Consider the following 24,016-nt stretch of genomic DNA (forward strand, 5'->3'; position numbering starts at 1 on the left):
TTAAAAAATTGAAAACCTATTTTCAAAATTTCCGGACTGATGATAATAAAGTAATAAAACTTAATGTAGCAAAAAATGACCAAACAGAAAATGTTACAAAGTCAGAAGTAAAAAATACAATGAATAAAATGAAAAATAGGAAAACACCAAGAGAAAATACTATAAATATAGAACTGTACAAAAAAATGCAGGTAAAAATTTTAACACATGATTTGAAATTCTTTAATGAGGTTTGGATTTCTGAAAAAAAAGTCCTCATGGATAAAAGTGCTTTGTGATAACCAATTTACAAAAGATAAAGGAAATAAAGATGACTGCAATAACTATAGGGAATATATTCTACTAAATGTCGGGTGCAATATATATATTACAGTATATGGAAGAAAATATACAGGAATAAACCAGTAGGCAAATAAGAGCAAATATCAGAACGAAAAGATATCAGTATCAGGAGAGGAGGAGAACACTAAGGATCACCTCTAGTTTTTAATATATATATATATATATATATATATATATATATATATATATATTACTTGCAGATTATCAAATTGTATTACCTACATCAGAAGATGATTTACAAAGATCAGTAAAATCATGAAACAGAATTTCAGAACAATATAATATGAGAATACCTCTTTAAACAAATGAAATGCATTGATATGTATTGGCATATTTGCAATGAAAAAGAAATATTGTTCTTGGAATTTTGCGCTTGGTAAGAAATAAAACAGTGAGAGATAATAAAATAATGAACAAGTTAATACTTTCAGATACCAATGAAATTATTTATCATGTGAAGATGAAAAGATATAGAAATTAAAAGATCAAATTTTGTTAAAGTAAATGGCATAATAAATGATATATTTAAGCAATCCCTAATACAAAAATATATCAGAACCAAAGTATATAATTGTATGTCTAAAGCTACTTTATCATCTAGAAACAAAACACGGACCATGAAAAAGAAAGATGAAAAACGAATTCAACACCAATTTTTTAACGAAAAATTGGATATACACCACTTGGGAATAAAGTAAATGAAGAAATTTTACAGTCTCTGAATATAGAACCAGTTGATTATTATACAGACCAATAGAAACAAAATGGATAAAACATTTAAATCTAAAGGGCAATGGAAGACTGCCAAATACACTATGCAAATACATGTCAACAAAATATGTATTTTCTGGTCCATTTGCCTAGTATATAAGATGAAAAAACCCGGATTGATTTCTGTGAAAAGAAAGAAGAAATTAGGTCATAAGTTCTACTGAAAACATCACTTTAAACGAATTAAATGCGTTTATATAGATTGAATATTTTCAAAAAAAAAAAGAAATATCAGATAATAATTAGATTTTCTTTTAGGCTTTAACATGTACTAAGTTATTAGTAAAATTATTAATAAACTGTTGACAAAACCACAATTATTTTTATGTGAGAGTCCCATCCACGAAAGATTGTAAATCTATGGTACATTAGTGCTATGCATGAAGTAAGGATTTTTACGAGCTTTATTTATATTTGTAAAATTTATTGTATATAGTTTAATCTTTGCTATAAAGGCCAGACATGGAGTGTTTTTTATTTCCAAGCCACATCAGCTTTTCAATAAACGTGACCATGGCCTTACACGCTACGAATAAAATTCATTGCAAGTGCCATCGATCCTCAGCCTGTTGCTTGGACTGTGAGTACGCTAACCACTCTGCTAACCAAGCGGCTATCTAATAATAATCAGAGACTATTGGATGACAAAAGTATAACATTAAGATAGGATAAGATTAACTTTCCGGAACTGTGTTTTCTACATTAATTAATTATGGTATTATTACTGTGCATTGATACCAAAAATAAAATAAATAAAATAAAATAAAATACAATATTATCCTAAATGGAAACCCTATTTCGTCTTTGAAGAAAATGTTTTTTAGCTACATTAATTAGTGTTAGGAATATGACCCGAAAACATTCATGTCAGATCACATCCCGATTCTATAAAAATACTTTACGTTCTTCAGTACCTGTGCAGCTGGAAATTTTTTCTTAAATGAACTTCATTTTCCGCAGGTGGTTTACGTATAACCACCGTGTGCGTCAGCTGCGATATGACATCTCTCATTACTGCAAGAAGGAACCAAGAGTTTGAGTGAGATGCCATTACTGATGAATGAGTGATAAGTGCTTCTAGGGGTGAAGGGCGCAGAGAGTGATTCATGAGAAATGTTTCCAAGGTAAAGATATCGGTCAACACGATGCACGATCATTATCTGGATTAAGAGGTGAAACAGAAGGCAACAGCAAATCAAGCTGGCCACTCAGAGAGCTATATTTTCTACGAATGGTCGAATCTGGTATTAGTACACTGAACTTAGATTCCATTTTCTGATTTTAATAGTAAAGAATTCAGATGGTGTGGTAACGGATGCATCTGCTCATTTTTTGGCGTAGATTCACCATTCCATCAGAGAATAATATTGTATTATGCTATCTTTCTTAGCATAATCTTATACTTTTACAATGGCTTATCATCTGAAGATGGGTTAGCTGGTATCATACGGAGGTAGAAGGATATTTCTCCATGAAACTCAGATTTTTTATCGGGTAAAACAGGCAAATCGACCAGAAGTGCACACTTAATTATACATACATAGGAGACTGCGGATTAACCATCCCATTCTGTTGGATTTGGTTTCGATCGCCAATATGGTACGGTGTGGGTCAACACGTAAGTAAAAATGGAAGGAAGGAAGAAGAATCACCCATTAATATAATGAATTTATGAATGAAACATCGAAAAAAATAAATGGTGGACGGAAGGCACAACCTCCGATTGGAAAGACTTTAAGGAGATATAGAATGAGAAAAACTGTAGTGGGGAAGATAAAATGTGGGGAAGATAAGAAATATATAGAAATGATATGAATTATAAAGTATGAGAAACAATGAATGTTAAGAAAAGAATGTAAATGATGAAAGAAGAAATGAGCAACTGCTTTAGTTCATAAGGAAGACGAACATTTCGGTTAATTACCCCCATCGCCGGAACAAAGGAATGTTTCCTTTCAAAGGGAGTTTAAAAGAGGAATCAAAAGAATTCTATTAATTTCTCTTTCTATCTTATACATCTTTTCCATATTACTTTTTCTTGTAAGCAGATGAGAGAATCAGAGCTCCCTGATTCTATATCTACTTACAAGTTTTCTCCTTACTGTTATATTTTCTTTTCATAAAGATCTTTTTTAAATGTTTTCAGGTTTTATTTTTAGACATTTTTGCTTATAAATTTGCTTAACTGCTTTCCAAATATATCCATTTTTAAATGAATGACCTTTCTGTAAACAATTGTTAATTTTGCTTTTCAACTTTTCCCTAAACATTAATTTGTAATTTCGATTATTATCGAATTGATTTTTTTAAATATATCATTGATAATCGATTAATAAAACTGATAATATTTTAAAAGAGATACACTAAACAAAAGTTGCTGTTTTTCTAATTATAAAAATAAAAATTAATCAATTGTTTCTGATGAAATACAGAAATTACTGTATAGCAATACACAGCAATACACCACTTTAAATAGACCGCTCTCAAAATAAGATCCCATTTATTTTCAAACTCCCCTCCACTAAAAGCATAATATAATTTAAGGTAATCTTCAATAGAGAAATCAATAAAAAAAAAAAACATTTTTCTTTATAAGAAATAATTAAAAACTTCGAAGTTTACCCTCGGATTTATTTACTACAACAGAGCCGCTTTAATTTTGCTACTGATATGCAGTATTTATTTTCGTATAAAACATGAACCGTTAGATATTGAACTCAGTTTTACCATCGAAATCCAAAATAAATTAATTTTCGAACATTCTACATAATAGGTCTATATAGGAAACTCGAGTGAGCTTAATTTTTCAATATATTCTAAATCTTTCTATTTTGATTCTGTTCAATATTCATAGAATACAAAAAAGAGAAAAAAGATATAGGTATATATTAGCTCAGAAGTATATATTAAAAAATAGTGATACTGGCTGCTACTCATATTTCAGCCTCTAAATTTACCAAGTGTTACAAAAAACAGAAACTTTAAAAGTTTGCAGATCTCCTCTTTAATTAAATTCCAAAAAAACATTCTTCGGGTGAGCAAGAGGAAGAGAAAGTTATTGTTATTGTTGCTGTTTAATTTCTTAAATTAAACGCTGCTGTTATTATAAAGTTTGGACTCGCTTGAGCACTATAAAAATTCTCGCTATCATGTAGAGAGAGAGAGAGAGAGAGTTTTCCTGTATATTAACTTTAAAATTGCTGTGATTATGCAACATGCTGGAAAAAATATTTCTTATGCATCACATCACAGACCTAATAGCTTGGATTCAAAGTGGTTTAAGTGTACACGGCTGAAAGAAACTAAAGTTAACATTCAGTAAAGTTTTTTCTTTGGTTTGATTAAACTCAACTATCTTACATAGCTACAACTACTTAAAGATTCTCGATTAGCAGCACGAGATTATAATCAATATTGTGCACAGCCGTTAATTAAATTTAACAAGAGCTAGAATATAGGAATCTAGTTTTTTTTTCTTTTATTTAGGTAATAGTTAAAATTATGAATTAAATTTCCAGTTAACTGAGAGGGAACTGTTATGAGACGGACAAATCGCTTTCATCTGACAATCACTTTTAAAGGTTCCTCTTAGGCGAGATTGGAAGCCAATTCTTTCCATCTTAAGAGTAAATCCTTAACCTTAACATGAAGAGCAGATCCTTAATCCTCAGCAAATCTTGAAGTGGAAATCCTTAATAAATCCTGAAGATCAATCGTTTCGTTTATGCACCGTAAGTTGCATAAAAGAAACGTTATGCAACGTAACGGAGGCGCTATACAATAAGTAGAGTGGTGGTCTGATACATACACAGAGAAATGAGTGTATGTGTGTGTGTGTGTGTGTGTGTGTGTGTGTGTGTGTGTGTGTGTGTGTGTGTGTGTGTGTGTGTGTGTGTGTGTGTGTGTGTGTGTGTGAAGAGGGGTCTTGTTGATATAATAGTGCATTCGCGTACTCGAACGCTAAAGGTTCTAGTGATGATACTGTTAGCAATATATGCAGTGCAGTGGCGGCTCGTCCATTAAGGGCTGCCACTGAATATATGTAAATAAATGAAATATTGTATGTGAAATTTAAACTTGATAGCAGCGTTAGCTGTTACTTTGTTTTCATTTAATGTTCACACAGTGAACAATAGTACACATTATGGAGACAACGAAACCTTACTACAACAACAACATCGAAAATCTATACTTTAAATATCCCCACAAAAAGCATCCCAAGCTATTTCAATATCCAATCCCTCTTTTCACTAAATATCGAAAAATGCCATCTGCTTCGTGAAGTGTTTCTGCATTTCATAAAGAATTTTATTTTCTGGAAAGCTTCTTATGATGTTTAGATCTTTCTTATTTTCCTGTTCAGTAAATTTCAATTTTTGTTATTAATCCCATTTAATTCCTTCCTCTAGAAATCAATTCATACATTTCAGAATTTCACATGAATAAAGTTCTACGTAATCACTCCCTGTTTTTAATTAATTGCAAAATTAGGATATTTAAATACAAATTCAATTCACTTTTCTCCAGATAGCGCGATACAGCTGGTATGTGTAAGATTATTATTTAACTATCGAAATCTCTCTCTCTTAAAGATAAAAATTTTCCAGCAGACAAGATTTAAACAATGAAATTATTTTTGGACTTATGCAGCAAATTAGCTGCATAAGGCGAAAAAATAAGGTCATTGGAAATTCGTAAATATTCTTGTCGATAGAAGGATTTCAGGAGTGCCATCACACACAGGAAAACAGCCTTTAATTAGTCAGAACAAAAACAAATTCCTCCAATAATGGGTCTGTCTACAGAACCAAAACAAAATTGTTTTACATTCAACTTTGATATCATGATGCGTAAATAACATTTCTATATATTTGACACTTTTCTTTTTCTAGAAGTGTTTTTTTTTCTTTTTTAGCTTTCCTTGTAAGAACTTCATTTCAAATGTTTTATTGCTAACGCTGTATTCTAACCGATATGTTAAGACTGGCTTAAATGCTCTTCTGTGCGGCGCGGCTAATTTATCTTTTACTCCTTATATATATATATATATATATATATATATATATATATATATATATGCAAAGCAACCATATATATATATACGGTATATATATATGCATGGAGGTTCATTTATTCGGTTGTTAAACATATTTTTTAAAAGAATTGAATGACATAAACTGAGAAAAAAGGAAAAAGGTTTAATAGTATCACATAACTAGTTTCGGCTTTTTACAGCCTTCTTCAGGTGGTTTTAAAAGAAACGAAAAAAACATGAAACATTGAAGATAAAAACTGTGAACAGCACAGAAAAGTCACTATGCATATTTAACGTGAAAACGTTGTATTTAACTTATTCAAAGCTGTTCCTTCGTTGGCCACATTGTTGGGTGAGCGCCAGTATTTGATCACAGCAGAATGACAGTCTGGGAGGTTATAGCTTAAATTATTATTTAAATGTACAGGGTTGAGGATGATTTCTCTAGATTCTACAATTTTTCTCTCCAATTCGTCATGGCAACGGAAAATGTTGTTAGATCTATCCCAAAGGATTGTATGAGTATGGTTTTGATCATCTGAATCGGCAGAAAAAACGATATGGCTGGATAAAGCACTGGCACGTGTTCTCTTGTAAGTGATGTCCCTACTGTGCTCCTCCATACGCAATTCAATAGACTTATCCGTCTGGCCAAAGTAAGGAATGTCGCATTCACACAATATCTTGCATACACCGGGATATTTTAGGTTGTGATGGCTAGACTTTGGACGGCTCACTAGAGAACGGATCTTAGGAGGCGGAGTAAATAAAGTTCTAATGTTATATGTTTTGAGAAACTGAGCTTATGTATTGTATAGATATATTGCCTTTAATATTATTCATTTCTTTTTCATTAAAAAGTAATTTTCATTAAAAATTATTAAAAAGGAATTTTTAGTAATTTTTCGAGAATAACCATTCAGTCTGAAAGTAGATCTAAGAAAATTGATTTCTTTACGAAGTTCATCTGGATAGTCAAGAAGAGAGCGAGCTCTATGTCCCAAAGTAGATATAATTCCACGTCTGAGGAGAGAAATTATGGGACTGACTATGGAGATGTCTACTGGTGTGTGTAGGTTTTCTGAACATCGAAATTTTAAGTTTTTTAGAAGAACGGGTCAGTTTCACGTCCAGCAAAGGCAGGGAACCATTAGTTTCAAACTCAGCCGTGAATTGGATATTCGGGTGTTGACTATTGAGATGTTCAAGGAAATCAAGGAGAGAATCACGTCCATGGCTCCAAATGAGGAAAATGTCGTCCACATATCGTTTCCAAATTCTAGGTGCTAAGGAATAGGAAGAGATAGAATTAACTTCAAAATCTTCCAGATAAATGTTGGCAAGTACAGGAGATAAAGGATTACCCATTGCTGTACTATGATTTTGCTTGTAGATAGCGTCTTGAAATCTTAAGTATCCAGACTTGATGCAATGAGTAAGTAAGGCTAACATTTTTTTTAATTTAATAAGGAATTCAAGACATCAAGTAATTTTATATAAACTTGGTTTTTAATCCTATTTTCCAAGTAAGCAAACAGACAAGTAAGTCAAGTTTGCGCCTGCACGTAGTGCAAGTCTGCGGCAACTCGTGGTAAATGGTTAATGAAAAAGGTGGATTCATCCCCATTCACTTTCCTCAGGATGAATAAAAATCTCAGGATGAGAGATAGATGTAGACTTGCATTACTTGCACGCGCAAACTTGACTTATTTGTCTGTTTGCTTACTTGCGAAATGGAGTAAAAACCAGTTTTAAAATAGCTTGGTATCTTTAACATATATTATACCCAAGGTAAAAAACTTCTACATCTATCTCTCATCCTGAGATTTTTATTTAATAAGGTCAAAGCACCTTTTGTTAACTTGTTTTGGTAAAATACTTATAAGCTCTGTATTACTTAACCTTGGTATTTCCTAGCCTGGCTCCCACTGATGAGACTTCAATAAAGGTCGAAACCGGTCTGGGAAGTGACCCCCTTGCCTTTAATGCATAGCATCATACATCTTCTCAAGGAGATGGGCTTTGCATTAATGGTAAATATTAAGAATAGTGATCACAGTTTATTCCAACTTTACCACGAGTTGCCTAGACTTGTACTACTTTACGGGTCACTTAGACTTGCATTTCGTGCAGGCGCAAACTTGACTTATTTGTCTGTTTGCTTACTTGGGAAATAGAGTAAAAACCAGGTTTAAAATAGCTCGGTATCTTTAACATATATTATACCCAAGGTAAAAAACTTTATATATATATATATAAATATATATATAAATTATATATATATATATAAATATATATATATAAATTATATATATATATATAAATACTTCAACCATATATATATATATATATATATATATATATATATGGTTTCTATGCATGGTTTTGATTTAAACACATGAATAAACTGTTCTTCGAAAACTATTGCTGAAAGAAAGCACAACTAACAGAGTTTATAATGGATCGTATACAGTATAAAGAGTTTTAGAAAGTCATTCAAGTAATGAATGTAGATCAAAATCGCTGCTTTAACCAAAGAGGACCTAGGGATATCATTGTTGTAACGAAAATGATGGAAAATACATTGAAAACTAAAAAATAATAACAATAAATTCATATGTTACTGAATATTTTGAGAAGATATATGACAATTTGTCTTAAGTGGATATATCTTGAGAATTTATAAAAGAAAATGTCGTTATTAAAGACAGTATCGTAGTAATCAATGAAACGTTATGAAGTTATGACAAAGAATCACCATTAATACCTCAAGCATTACATCCTATATATACAGAAAATCCTGCATGCATGAAGGCACTAACTAAAAGTACAGTTATCATGTCGTCTGTGTGTGTGTGTGTGTGTGTGTGTGTGTGTGTGTGTGTGTGTGTGTGTGTGTGTGTGTGTGTGTGTGTGTGTGTGTGTGTGTGTGTGTGTGAGAGAGAGAGAGAGAGAGAGAGAGAGACTGACTGATCTGAAAATCTAAATTGAGGTAAGTTTCTATAAATACCATTTCGCCGCTAAAAAACAAAATAGTGAAGAGATCCGGGGTATGAAGTTTGCTACGCCTCATTTAGGCGTCGTGCACAAATTCTCAAATGGTGGTGGAATTTGTTCACTGGAGTTGTCTATTTTCTGAAACTGATGAATTCCTGATAATGACATTCATCAAACAATAACAAATTTATTTTTTCATACTTTGCATACATTTTTCTTACACATTCAGTGAGTTAAATTACTCACGTAATTTAACTTACTGGGTGTTTCACAAAATCGCCTGAATTCCTGGATGGGTTTCAAAGTTTTAGAACCTACGACCTTTTTTTTCCCTATACTTTTTCCTTCTAGAGTGAGCTAACGGCTCCAAGAAAGAGCATTTTTATAAGCGAAGGAAATATTCTTAGGCTTTTTCCCGAGTCATTATTCATGCCATCCAGTTATCAATTATTCATTTCAAATGACGTTTTTTTTTTAAACTGTGAGCAGTATCACGAATAACTTAAGTGAGTTGAATTATGCAATTAAGCGCCATTACTAATTTATTAAATGCCTAATGCAGAAATCATCTGAAACATTTTGATATTACTTTTCAAATAACAATGTTATCTTGTCTTTTGATAAAGAATACTAAAATTCAAGATCAGATCATCAGTGTTTACTAGTAGAGTATAATGAAATAACTGAATATCACTTTTTATTAAACCCAAAGAAATAAGTATATATTTATTAAGTGTATATATTCCTCAGTATATATATATATATTATATTAAGAAATTTTTAGCTTTATTATTCGTGTTCACAAATATGAAGCATTTCTGACGTTCATTTAATATTATTCTATATATCGCATTTTTATTAGATAAACACGTAATGTTCCATTTCGTTTTATCCTCCCGGAAGTAGGAAATACGTAATAGAGTACTGTTTACTTTCATAACCAGGAACTTACAAGGTTGTGCAATAACTACCGCAGGGTGCAAGTGCAACTTATTGCATTTACGGTGCTCCAGGCTTAACGGCTAAAACGTTTCGAGTAGAGTATCAGAATTATACTTCCCCTCTCTCTCTCTCTCTTTTTTTTTTTTTTTTTCTACAGTGCGCTATTTTTAAATTTCACGCTAACTATTCCTGTGCCCATCTTCAGGTTAATACAAGCACAGTTCGAGAAAGCTATATATATATATCCTTTAAAAAAATCCTTATTCCTTCGCCATATCTGATTATGTTTAAGCTATTCTTAGCTTATTTTATTATCCATAATGTTAGATATGGAAAACAGATCCACGAGGTAAGATTGCTGTTTGATTATTAAACATTAAATATTTAAACATTATTAAATATTGACTATGTTCAAATTCGAAGGAACTTCATCCATCAGTCTGCATAAATGAGGAAAAGTGCCCAAATGAAACGACCGTAAACAGTCCCGTCTATAGGGTGTAGCATAGAGGCAGCTGCCTCACGGCGCGGCTTGATAAGGGTGCTCGTTCAGCCATATTGCGGTAGGCGCCGTCCCTACACTAACAATTCCTGTTACAATTCCATAACAAGTGCGGAAAGACGTTTTTCCAAGCTTAAACTGATTAAAAATTCTTTGGAAACAGGGTGTATACTATACTAGACCAACCAAGAAAGATTGGTTGGTCTAGCAACTATATCGATAGAGGCGAACATAGCTTAATTAAGAAGAGCTTATAAACAGTTTTATTATGCGATATCCCCGTAGAGTAAAGACTGAGGTAAGGTAGTGCAACACCAGGCAACTCCGAGAAAAGGTGGACCAAGCCCTCATCACTCCTTGTCTCAGCAGCTTTGCTCGGAGTTGTCTGGTGTTGCACTACCTTACCTCAGTCCTGAAGATATTTTCAGGAGCAAACTTTGTTTGCTTACACTTGGATAAAGGATTAAACTAAATTTATTATAGTCTAACCAAGTGAAAAAATAAACTTCCAACATCTTTCTCTAAATCCAGAGTAATTCAATAATAAGGTGGTACACCTGTTGGCAACTCCTATAGGTAAATATGACCTCTCTTATTGCTTCTGCTTCTGGGATATCGCATAATAAAACTGTTTATAAGCTCTTCTTAATTAAGCTATGTTCGCCTCTATCAATATAGTAGCTAGACCAACCAATCTTTCTTGGTTGGTCTAGTATAGTATACACCCTGTTTCCAAAGAATTTTTAATCAGTTTAAGCTTGGAAAAACGTCTTTCCGCACGCATGTATATACTGCTATACATGCCCGCAAGGAGATGTGCTTTGCATTATGGGAGATACTGAGACAAGAAGTGATGAGGGCTTGGTCCACCTTTGGTTTTGCACTACCGTATCTCAGTCCTGAAGATATTTTCAAGCGCAAACTTTGTTTGCTTACACTTGGATAAAGGATTAAACTAAATTTATTATAAACTAGTGTTACTTTCAACAGTTTTAAATAATTATGTTAATAACTTAAATTTTGTAATCGCCTCTTCTATTTATATAATAAACCGAACGACCTGTTACGACCCAATATTTGAATCTCTTAAAATAAAATTTTGCTGTTGAATACTAATCCTATTTTAATTGTCTAAGTCTAAACCACCCACGAACGTTGTTAACCTGCAGTACATTAGAGCCATGGGTGGACTAGAAATTTATTATTTTATTCATTTTGTAAATATTTTTTTTTATATTATCCAGAAACCCTGCTTCAGATACAAAATATAAAACTTACTTTAGCTATTCAGACATCTAGTTAAAGAGATGGTGGTCTCACACCAGGGGTATCATTTCCCACCTGAAGACGATAACAAAGATCCACACCCGTTGTGGGATTCGAACATACACTGTTTGTTGGTGGGGAAAACGGGTATGTTAGCCATTTGACAGACCAAGCCGGCAAATTGCAAGCATTCGACAACTGTGGTTATTCTCTGGCCAGTTTTTCTGTTTTAAAGAAGAAACCCCTTTGGAAGTAAAATTCTGCAGCCTTTTCTACCGCAACATATGATCTTCGTCTGAAAGACGCAGGTCTGAATTCATCCTATCTAGGACATGAGACGAAATTATCTTTAGTACAACTTTTGTACTAAAGATAATTTCGAGTCTCGTAAGGAAAGGATTTCTTCCTCCATAAAACAAAGATTAACTCCTCTGTAAAAGAGCCTGACCTGATGAATTTAGTTACCTCAACTGTAATTCCATTCAGTCCCGACTACGCTATGGAAGCATCAGTTTTCACTTCTCGTAGTAATTTATAATAATTCCTTATTTCAATATATATTAACATTTTTGAATAGTTTATCGAGCGTTAGATTGTTTAAGTCGGCATCCAATAAACGTACTGAAAAAGAATTATCCGGTTCTACTCTAAGCCGTTAAAGCTACCATGAAAGCGATCTTTGGATCAAAATATTTTGGCATTTTTTTTTGCATTTTTATTTTTCCCATAAGTAATAATTACCATAATTTCTTCCACTCTTCTTCAATTGGTATTTTATTATTTTGAAAGTTGCTATGTGACTGATTTTAGAGAAATTTATATGGCATTTAAAAAAAGGTATGATTTAGATCAGTGTTTCTCAACGTGGGGATGTACGTCCCACAGGGGAGCAATTTGAATATTTGGGGGGGGGGGGGGGCAATTAGAAAATGTATATATACATATTTATATTATACTTTTTCAGAACTTGGCTGACTATTATGCTAGAGTGGAGGTGGTAGGGCATCAAAATCTTTGAGACACTGAGGTGGGGCATGATCCAAAAAACATTGAGAAACACTGATTTAGATGAAAATATTCATTTCACTTACTGTGTCGCCTCTTTCTTTCTATAATGATAATAATAATAATAATCAAAATTTCCATTTCATGATATGAGTAGATGTTACCTCTATCACAACAATAGATAATGCTTTTTGATAAGCATGCCCTTCGAGAGGTCAGTGTTTGAGTCGAACAAAGCCATAAATATTATTTAGAATTAAAATTTTTATTTAGAAAATTGCATTAATAAAAAAGATAAACATGAAATAGTCAAATTTTATGTATTTGAAGCTATGGTGGGTATAGAATGATAAAATTGGGCTATTTGGTGTTTTTCTTTATTTAATGTAATTTTTATAACGAATTAGGTGTGTAATATTAGATTAAGTCTGAAATTTTTTGAATATTAATAATATTGAGATCATTTGTTCAGTGGTCGAAACAAAATGGAGAATGGTGGTCAATAAACGAGGTGAAGTCTTCAATTCTCTTTTCAGTATTCTTTCTACAAGATATGGTGCAGAAAATATTGAGATAAGGGAGCTGAATTAATCTCAAAAACCTTTTAAAATCTTTTAAATGATTAAATATTCCTTATGTTAAATAACGGATGTAAATTATATTTTTAAAGCACTTGGAAAGAAAACTTTTGATTGGAAACCAATAAAGAAATGTTGTGTTGGAGTGCTATGGTATCCAGTAAACTTCTTTTAAAAAATTATATTAAAAAAAGAGAAACATGAAATAGTCGAATTTTATGTTTGACTTTCACGTAAAGAGTTGCAGTGTTTAAAAAAAAAAAAAAAACAGTGGAATATTCATTGAAACATCAGTTTGCGTTCACATAAAGGAGGACTGACACATTACATTTTTACATATATAAGAGATAACCTAAGCTTTTATACTTATTTTTATCTGAACATCGTCAAAGCAATCGCCTAACTAATACTCCTATTTGTAGACATCTCTCCAAAAATTAGAGATACAGGTATTTTATTTGGATAGCGCAAATTTGAAAATTTTTTGAAAGACATGTAGTCTAAAATCATAAGAGATGGGCACGAATGTCTGATAAAACACTGCAACTCTTTGCGTGAAAGTTTATTACTCTTTTAAAGGTCAAGAACGAAAAATAATCGATAAAGTTAGCAAATGAAAACATAGTAATTTAGACGAGGCGCTTAAAAAAGTTATATTTTGAGGATATCCAAATATTCTTTTAGAAGAATAATTTTATGACTATGACAACTCTCACAAATGAAATAAATAAATAACAACATAACCAAATAAAATAAACAATAACGGGGCTATTCTTGGAAGACTCTCCATTAAGGGTGCTGTGTGACAGCAGCTGTGGTTCATTTCCTTTATTTTCCATCAAAACGAACAACTATGACAGGTCTATTAGTACGGGAGTTGTATAAGCTTACTTGATAGCTAGTATTTCATACATCACTGAAACAGAGTTGGGGAAGTTAAAGAGATTAGCTGACATTTACAGCAAACCAACATAACTCTTAATTAGATTTACTTATAATGAAAGCGAAAAGGCCTCTAAGGATCGTTCTACTGCCCTAAATCTCAGGAGACGATTGTTCTCAATCTTAAAACAGAGAAAGTTGGACAAAGTTGGATTAATTTAATGAATTTAATAATACTTTCCTCCCTTCCCCAGGGGAGGGAAAAAAGTATTATTTATACAACTGTTATTTAGTCTGATTTTAATATAATAAAGAAACCGAAATACTCTTTCACCAATCATTACTAACCATTTTAATAATTTTGTTTTCCCCATTTAGTTTGTGTAATGCCAGCAAAGATTGGTCGATTGGTATAGTCTCTGCTACTAATGGCTCAGACAAAAAGTTAAGCAAGTCTGAGTGCGGTTAGTATTAGAAGGGCCCAATCGTTTGATGCTGCTGGCGCTCTGCTAAGGACTGGTCATTCTCAAAGGTTAACTTCGGCCTGTAAACTGACGTATGTCAGACCTCTGTGCCCTCAGGGCATGTGGGGATATGACAATTTTGTCTAATGATCCCGTTAACAATTGATTCCAGACATTCAAATAACTTTGTTTTTATCTCCAGATATATCTAGATTAAATAGCAGTTGTATAAATAATATTTTCCTCTCCTCCCCTGTTGGTTTGCTATATACAACATCAAAAATGCATGTAGTATATAGGCTGATTATAAGAAGAAACGAATTCGAAAATTGCCTCAAAATCAATTCTCCTGAATCAAAGACGACTCCTCGATAGGTCAAAATAAACATTGCAAAAACTATCTTTAATATTCACCGTATCTAGTGATGAAAAATCAGGAAACGTAAAATTTCTGCGATACACTAGTTCAAAAATTAGACTTACACTAGTGGCCAAAATTGTGGAAACCTTTTGGAAAAGTGTATTTTTGAGGTTTGATGGCTCATAACACCACTTATGTTTGGTGTAATACCGTAAAAGTATATATCAATGGAAAGATAACTTAATCACGAATGAAATGCAACAAAGTTTGTTCAATTATTTGTATTCTATGAAAAGTTATAGTCAAATAACCATAAAAAAGAAGCATAACTTGCTTAGATTGATATGAAGTAGCTTTTCTTCATTTGAATGTAGCTAATGTGTATGAGTATTTAGAGAGCGAATCAGGTGTCATCTTGTTTGGGCAATCAGCCAATAAGGTCACAGTAGGATTCAGCTATTGATGTCATGCATTGGAGCTGAGAGGAGGACATTTGTCAGTGTTATGTGATTGCTATCAAGCTGGTTTTTTTTTTTTTTGTTGTTGTTGTTCATTCATTTAGTGAGCTTGTAAAACGTAACAAAATTAAAGAAATGACGCAAAAGTTGACTGGTCATCCAGAAAGCGATGTAAAATAGTGCTATTAAGTGAACAAGGCTATAGTTATGAAGAAATTAGAAGAAAAATTGGTAAAAACTTAACCAAAGGTGGCATTTCTAAATTTTTGAATAGGTATAAGGAGACTCAGTCACTACAAAACCAGACTGGTAAAGGCAGGAAAAGGTGCACAACAGCAAGTGATGATAGAAGAATTGAAAGACTGTGCCTACGTGATAGAATAAAATCATCTCGTTGTATACAAGATGAAATGGAGAAATACAATGTGAAGTTGAGTGCAAGGACTGTTCGGCGCAGACTGCAGGAATGTGGTCTAAATGCTAGAATTCCACTAACAAAAAGCCATTTTTATCTCTAAACGTTGAAAAGATTAAAACCCATGTTAACTGGACAGCCGAACAATGGGACAGTGTTATTTGGAGTGATAAGACCAAAATCTCCCTGTTTGGTAGTGATGGCATAAAATACGTAAGTAGAAGAATCAGAGAAGATTTGCATCCTGATTGCATTACACCTACCGTGAAACACCCACTTAGTGTTATGATCTGGGGTTATATGACATCAAAAGGTGTGGGCAGAATTTGCGTGATTAATGGGAATATAAATGTCCAAAAATACATAAATGAAATACTTGAGCCCAAACTGAAGCCTTCCGCACGTGATCTTTTCCAAGATAATGAAGCATTTATATTTCAACAGGATTCAGCTCCATGTCATGTTGCTGCTGTGTGCAAAAAGTAGTTTCAGGATAATCATATTCCACTGCTGGAACGGCCTGGGAATAACTCAGAACGAAAATCTATGGAGCCGACTAAAGAAACTTGTTAGTCAGAAGCAACCCACCAATAAAACCCAGTTAATAGAAGCAATAATTCAATCTTGGTTTCACATTATAACAGCTGCAGAACTGAAAAACGTGGTTCACTCCGTGGGAAGGCGTTGTAAGGCCGTAATTAACACTAAAGGTTACCCAACTAAGTATTAACTCACATTGTGATAATTTTTGTATATCTCATTTTTTCTATGTGTTTCACTTTTCTTCTTTATAACTGCTGTTCTGATAAAAAAAAATCCTTCATAAAAGTTATTGCATTACATTAATGATTAATTATGTTTCCATTGATATATAATTTTATGGTATTACTCCAAAATAAAAGTGGTGTTATGAGCCATCAAACCTCAGAAATACACTTTTTCCAAAAGGTTTCCACAATTTTGGCCACTAGTGTATATGCCATACCTGAGGCCTTTGCAGTAATTCTTTTTAATCATTTCGGACTTTCTCAGAGTTTTATATTAAGCATAAAATAAGTAATAACCTTATTTTAAATGCTGCTTCTTCTCTGCAAAGTGAATTTTTAAGTCTCTCCTACGAAGATGGCATAAGTCCATGTTTTTGACTTGTTTGTCTTGTTTTTTCTCAACGAAATTGATTTATTCAGTCTGCCTCTCTTACTCCTTCATAACTAACAAACCTACTGGAAAATTTATGCAATCAACAGCCCTAATGCACTTGACATTAGGTCTCAGTTATCTCGTTGTAATCGTAACCCAACCGAAGTATTTACACAAGCCCGCGGACTTACACCACGTGACTAGACATCGACTGAATTTATCAGCGATGACAGATTAAAAAAAAAATCTTTTTTATGGAATTTTTATATCTCATCCCTCATTTTGTCATTTTCTCCCCTTTTATTTTATTATCCCATAGACGTGCCATATCGTTTAGTATTACAGCAAAACATGAAAATCGTTTTACCATCATTATTACATCTTGGAAGATATATATTGGGGGGGGGGTTATAACATGCAGTTTTCAGAGATGCATGATAAAATTCAAAGAAAAGAGATTTAAGCTAGAAAGGACTACAAAGTTACTAAAAAAATGATAACCACAACTACCGCATAAATGTCAATGTGCCATTATTGAATAAGAGTAGACGCTTGCATCATAAGAATATACTCCAGAAGGTGCTAAAAATATGTTTTTAGAAGGCAAACTAAATTTAAAAGTTTATTTTAAAGAAAATGCAAAAAATAAAATAAGGAAAAGATTCCATTATTCCATTATTTTCGCTTTGCAATTTTGGCCAAATTTGGCATCACTGCTTAACGCTTTGGATAAAGGAAGTACGAGAAAATTGCATCTTTGAAACTTCTTATCCCAACTCTTAATGCGTTAAGAAAATTATGAAGTCTGAAAAGGAAAACTATATAAGTTTCAGAAGAATGTGGTATTTTTTTTAGAATTGTGTAAGAAGATATGCACGTTTGAAGAGAGGGAGAGAGGGGGGGGGGCAGGGAATATCAACAGCAAACTAAAACGTACAAACAGACCTTTTTAATCTTCCTTAGATAACAACAGCACGTGAAACTGTAAACAGTAGTTCCCTTGAACTCTTTCTGGGTTAAAAATAATATTCGTTCAAAATACAGACATCAGGGAGAATGTAAGAAAAAACAACATATGAAGAGCAGTGAATACCGCAGGTAGAATTATTGTGATTTGCAGCAGTAGTCAAAGTGTGTATAAGATGGCAGAGAAAAAGAGAGAGAGAGAACTACCTGATACATTTAAGGATGTGTTTTTAAAGCAATCGTACAAAGATCTACAAAGGAGAATACAACATGGGCGAAAAATCAGAGAAAACTGGTTTTATTTTTATTATTTTATTTATTTATTTTTTTATGTTGTGCCCAAAAAGAGAGGTTGGTTAAGCAACATATAGTACGTTAGTACGTGCGTGGGTAGTGAGTTTGGAAAGGTTCGCATTTGATTTAAAAGCCTGTATATTGTATTCCTTAGGAAACACAGCAAGGGAAAAGTGTTCCACAATACAGCAGTAGCAGGGATGAAGGAGGAGGAAAAGAAATTTTTTCTGTGGGTTTCAAGGCGTACTGGGAAGGGATGTTTGGCGGAAGCTGCAGGTATTCCAACCAACGGACTTAGTACTAAGCGGAGGAATTATTTATGCTATTTCAGATGGACATTTGCCATGGAAATATTTGTAGAATGCACATATTACAGAAATCAGACGCCTTTGAGAAAGTGGGAGGAGTGAGTTGGTAAGAAATTTGTTAATAATCAATCTAATTGCTCTCCTCTTTATTGAGTCAAGCATTTTTAGGGAACTCTTAGAGCCCACTCGAAATGTGAGAGCAGTATTTAATATTTATTTACAGTACCGTAGTCCCCCCCCCTTATCCGCGGTCAACCCCGCTCCGAAGATATTAAATGGAAAATTTCAGAAATAATCAATGTTTATAGAATGTTTGTAGAAAGTATGAAAGTTTCGTAAGTTGACCTGAGAGCTTACAAGAATACAGTCCTCGGCATCCCCGAGTTGCCTTAACTACTTACATCAAGTACTTGTAGGTAGTGCAACTCAGGGATGCCGATGATTTTCCTATGTGATTTCACATCGCCGAAACGAAGCCAGCCCTATGGCTCTTTCTTCTAGTAATAGACAATTCGGCTAATCCCAGAGGTAGTCCAACACCAGGGCAACTCGTTGCAAAGGTGAAGAAAGCTACACGCGGCTTGCAACCTTTCGGAAATCAGGAATATCTGGAATTGCGCCGTAGTTTTCGGTTATCAGATAGACTGTCGCGGTATCGCAGTGCTCGTGTTCAAGTAACCCTTATTTTACTTAATAATGACCCCAAAGTGTAAGAGTAGTGATGCTGGCAATTCAAATATGCCAAAGAGAAACCTAAAATAAATTAAAAAAAAAAAAGTGTGCTGAGGTTGCTAAGATTCCATTCACATTCAGATAATTTTATTACAATATGTTGTTATAATTATTCTATTTTATTATTAGTTATTATTGTTAATCTCTTACAGTGCTAAATTTATAAATTAAACTTTATCATAGGTATGTATATCTAGGAAAAAACGCAGTGTATATATATATATATATAGGGTTCGGTACTATCCTTGGTTTCAGGTATCTGTGGAGTGTCTTGGAACGTATTCCCCGCGGATAAGGGGTGGACTACTGTATACTGATTGTGCGTGTGTGTGTGCGTGTGTGTGTGTGTGTGTGTGTGTGTGTGTGCAGCGAGTCGTTTTCGACTCCTGGCGACTCCACGAACATACACTCTCCATTCCGGTCTCTCCCTGACCATGTCTTTCAGAATCTTCAAGCGCATTCCAGTTGCTTCTTTAACTCCATCCACCCATCTAATTCTTGGTCTTCCTCTTCTCCAGACTGTCATTTGCTCGCATAATATGTCCGAAATATGACAATTTTTGCTTGATTATCATAGCTTCAAGGGAGCAATCTGGCTTTATTCTGTCTATCACTGATTTATTGGTTTGATTTGCAGTCCATGGTATTCTTAGTAAGCGTCTCCTAACCCATAATTCAAATGCATCTATCTTCCTTCTTTCACTCTTTCTCAGGGTCCAACTTTCACATCCATACAGCACCACAGGGAATGCCATTGCTTTCACAATTCTGACTTTTGTTGTGAGGCTAATATCTTTATCTTTAAAGATCTTGCTTAAATTTATCATTGCTTTTTTTCAAGTAATAATATTCTTCTAACTTCTTCGCTACAATAACCATCTTTATCAATTCGGGATCCGAGGAACACAAAATTGTTAACTGCTTCCATTTTCTCCCCATCTACTTCAAAATCATTAAATTCACATGTTGTCATAACTTTTGTCGTTTTGAGGTTAAGTTTAAGACCATATTTAGCACTTCCTTCTTTAATTTCATAATAAGTTCCTTCAAGTCTTCTTTGCAACCTGCCTTACCATTCCATATATCTATCATTTAAAGTATTCTGCTGAAGTAACTTTTATCTCCTTTATGTCAATGCAGTTAATACAGTTTAGTGTAGAAGATCTCAAAAGTAAAGTTTGTACTGTTTGCCAGTTATCTAATCTTGATTCTGTTGTAACTTGATATTTTGTCAGTGAAAAGTCGTTTGAGAACATAAACAGCACTAATCATCGATAATGCGATAGGAAACAGAATAGATGCTTTCATCACTTATATAGATAACTTCTCAGTATCACTTGCTATCACTGATCAACCGTCTGCTAATCAATGATAGCTCTTAATCTTATCACTAATGCCAAATACCTATTTGTCTCTTCAGTTTTTTTCCCTTTCGTTAAGGTCTCTCATCTGAACAGTTCTTACATTTCAGTTTTCTAAAGTACTATTCGCTTTCATCAACCTACTTATATTTCGATCTTTCTGAGTCTTTTACTGCCATTTCGTCTGATATTTCGCTTTAAATACACAGATTATTATCTTGAATCTTCCATTCCGTTTATGTAGCGGTTTTAGATTAACACTACTTATTTTGTACATTCATGATTAATATTGTCTTTTCTGATGTTTTCATTTTTAATATAGGTCTGTCATCTAGGCATCTTTTTACTCTTCTATTTTTTTCTCCGAAATCTAGTGCGCAATCGATCAACTGTTTTCGTTTAATCCAACTCTCAAATTCATATGTTAAAACTAGCCTTTTGTCTGATATTTTTCCTTGTTCCATTTTGCTACTGAACATATTTAACCTAAATTTTATTTTATTTTATTTTTATATCATTCTTACATACGAGAGGCTGTATTACCCATGGAAAACAAATGTCCAGTGTGGACTAGAAATGAAAAGCTGAAAAATGAAATAAAAACGTCCCCTTAGGACTCGAACCTACAGTCTTCAGATCTGAAGGGACACGCCTTATCTATTAGACTACGCGGGCACAAATGTAATGTTCCTGAGACAGATGATTTTTTCAATAACATACTTTTCTTGGATAGCTTCTTATCATAAAGAAATAATGAAAGAAAGAAAGAAGTTTACTTTGATCGATTAAAAATTAACGTATTAAGAAAATATTTAATACAGCTACAGATGGAAATTATTTTAAATACTTGCTGCCAAATTTATTCATAAATTTACCCTGAGTTCGTTAAGCATAAATATCAGATATATTTGAACCGAATTTCTGTTTATGGATTTTCTTCCTTAATCTAAAAACGACAATCAGCAAGGGAAGAAAATGCAAAACGCATCATACAAGAAATTTCAATTTCCCAATATAGCATAGCACGTAGACCAAATATATTTAAAACTACTATTTCTTCTTCTTTCTGACAGTTCATTTTCTAAGAAAAAATATGCATAGTCTTCTAAAAAAATAAAACTGTCTCCTTATACCACCCACATGTGTCTTGCGTGGCATTCTGGAATTTTTATATCTCTTTCTTTCCTAGACACGTGGGAAATCAGACGTTTCTAAAGTTTAAAAGAAAAAAATCTGCCATGTTATTTCCTGTTAGTGAACGGAGATCCCAGTTCTCTATTGTGGAAGTGCTTTCATTTTTCGTGACGCTGCCATATCGTGGAGAAGAGTGCAGACAAACACACTTCTAATATCGTAGTGAAAGTGAGATACAGAAGTCAGGGGGCACCACGTGAAAAAGTTACCATTCTATCCAAGGCGTGTGATAACCTATCGCTCAGAGCGAAATTGCCTTCACATCTGTCGTAAGGTGGAATCAACTGCTCGTACGCCAGCGCATTGAGAAAAAAAAAAACGCTATTGGCTAGAAAAACAGTAAAAGAACAATAACTTAATGTTCATTACTTTTTTTTGCAGGAAGAAAACTAATTACAAAAAAATGATGATTTTTTTTGTTTCTTTCTTCTTACTCCCTTTGGTAGTAAGACAATATTTTAAACAACAAATAAAATCTGTGGAGGACAAGAAGTGTAATTATTAAAGACAACATTTTAAACAACAAATAAATCTGTGAAGGACAAGAAGTATAATTATTAAAGATCTCTTGAGGGGTGACGTTAGTCTCATAAAGTCATCTATCTGACTTTTTTCTATGCTATATTGCAGTTCTATTTGACAAACTTGCTTTTCGTTATCTCTTGGAATTTATTGTTTTGAAATTCAGCACGCGATAGTGTACTCGATCTCTATTCCAGATTAGTTCATTTTCAATTTTCGATGTAATTTAATATGGAACTAAAGCAGTCAGTGTAATTTAAAATCTACAAAGACATTTTATATCTAATATAGCTATCATCATTCAATAGAAAAAGCACAAAATATATGAAAAGATAAAAGTATTTGCTAAAAAGTAATTTGCTTAGTAGAGTTCAAACAGTTTGGATGTCTGCATTAGAAAAAGTCGAAGATAATAACTGATTCCCATTTCCAGAATGTTATAAAAATCCAGGTGATTGAAATTATTGAAATGAAAAATGCAGATAGAAAAATGCATAAGAAGAACAAGATGTTTATTTTTCAGGGAAAAAAAAATAATTATTGCCTAAGCTATCTATCATAAAAGAAATAAAGTAAGATATATATTTTTTACTTCTCACCTGAAACTCCTTATTTCATCTTTAAGATGTATCGCATAGTTTGGAAAACACTGAAGTAGACGACTTTAGAAATTGGGTTTAGGAAGCATGTGATTGAAAAAGACAGATTTCTTGAAAAAAAAAAAACAGTAAATTTGACGAAGAGGAACATTTCAGAAATTTTCTTTTTTTTCTTCTTCTTGGATAACTACTGATTATCGCTCCTTCTCCTGCCAGTTCGTTTTGAAAAAAAAACTGCATGGTGGTTTAAAAAATAAAATAAATAAATAAAAACTATCTCCTTATACCAGCCACACGTATTATGGGGCGCATTCTTCTTTCAGTTTATACACGTTTCCTTAAGTTAAAATGCTTTATTACGCTTTTTCAGGTAGGTATTGGGTCTAAATAGTAGCATATTTGGTTGTGAAGAAGGAAGCCCGAATATGGTGCTCTCTCTCAAAACATATATTAAGTGTTTATTTATTTTTTTTTTTTAAAAAGGGGGAATCTTCGTAGAGCTTTGGACATTTATAAAGAAATTAACATAACACATGACTTCAAAGTTACGTCCCAAGTGAAAGCGCTTAAAATCATAACCGACAGACGACACGTTAATATATGATTTGACTTGTAAACGGTATTTAATGTTGGTTAAGCTAATCAAATATTTGATTTTACTTACTGATTTTACCTTTACATCACAGTTACTTTTCAGGAGAAATACGTCTTTCGAATTAAGTATTCCGAACATATCTATCTAGGAAGTAAATTGCCTAAATAAAGAAAAATAATTCGTATTGAAATTGTTTGTTGTTTGAACGGTTGAGGTTTATCACTAAATGGAAGAGGCGCCGTAGTTCAGTTGATAACAGCCATGTCCTTAGATTGGATAAATGTAGT

At 33.0% G+C, this 24,016-nt stretch overlaps 1 protein-coding gene across 3 annotated transcripts in view; it reads left to right on the top strand.

Moving 5' to 3' along the window:
• Positions 1-24,016, top strand: part of LOC150104278 (neuropeptide FF receptor 2-like) — a 54,422-nt gene that overhangs the window by 19,275 nt on the left and 11,131 nt on the right. Inside the window, exon 1 of one of the 3 annotated variants that reach the window (XM_090396946.1) lies at positions 10,212-10,436. The exons of 1 other annotated variant lie outside the window; for it this stretch is intronic. The gene's annotated coding sequence lies outside the window, so the exon portion shown is untranslated. Of the gene's footprint in view, positions 1-10,211; positions 10,437-11,082; positions 11,166-24,016 lie in introns of those variants that run through there. One more of the 3 variants, XM_090396947.1, reaches the window with a different exon arrangement.

This window comes from Typopeltis vanoorti, chromosome 8 (assembly GCF_054136105.1).
Source record: "Typopeltis vanoorti isolate ZY-2024b chromosome 8, IOZ_Tvanoo_1.0, whole genome shotgun sequence".
Classification (NCBI taxonomy): Eukaryota; Metazoa; Arthropoda; class Arachnida; order Uropygi; family Thelyphonidae; genus Typopeltis; species Typopeltis vanoorti.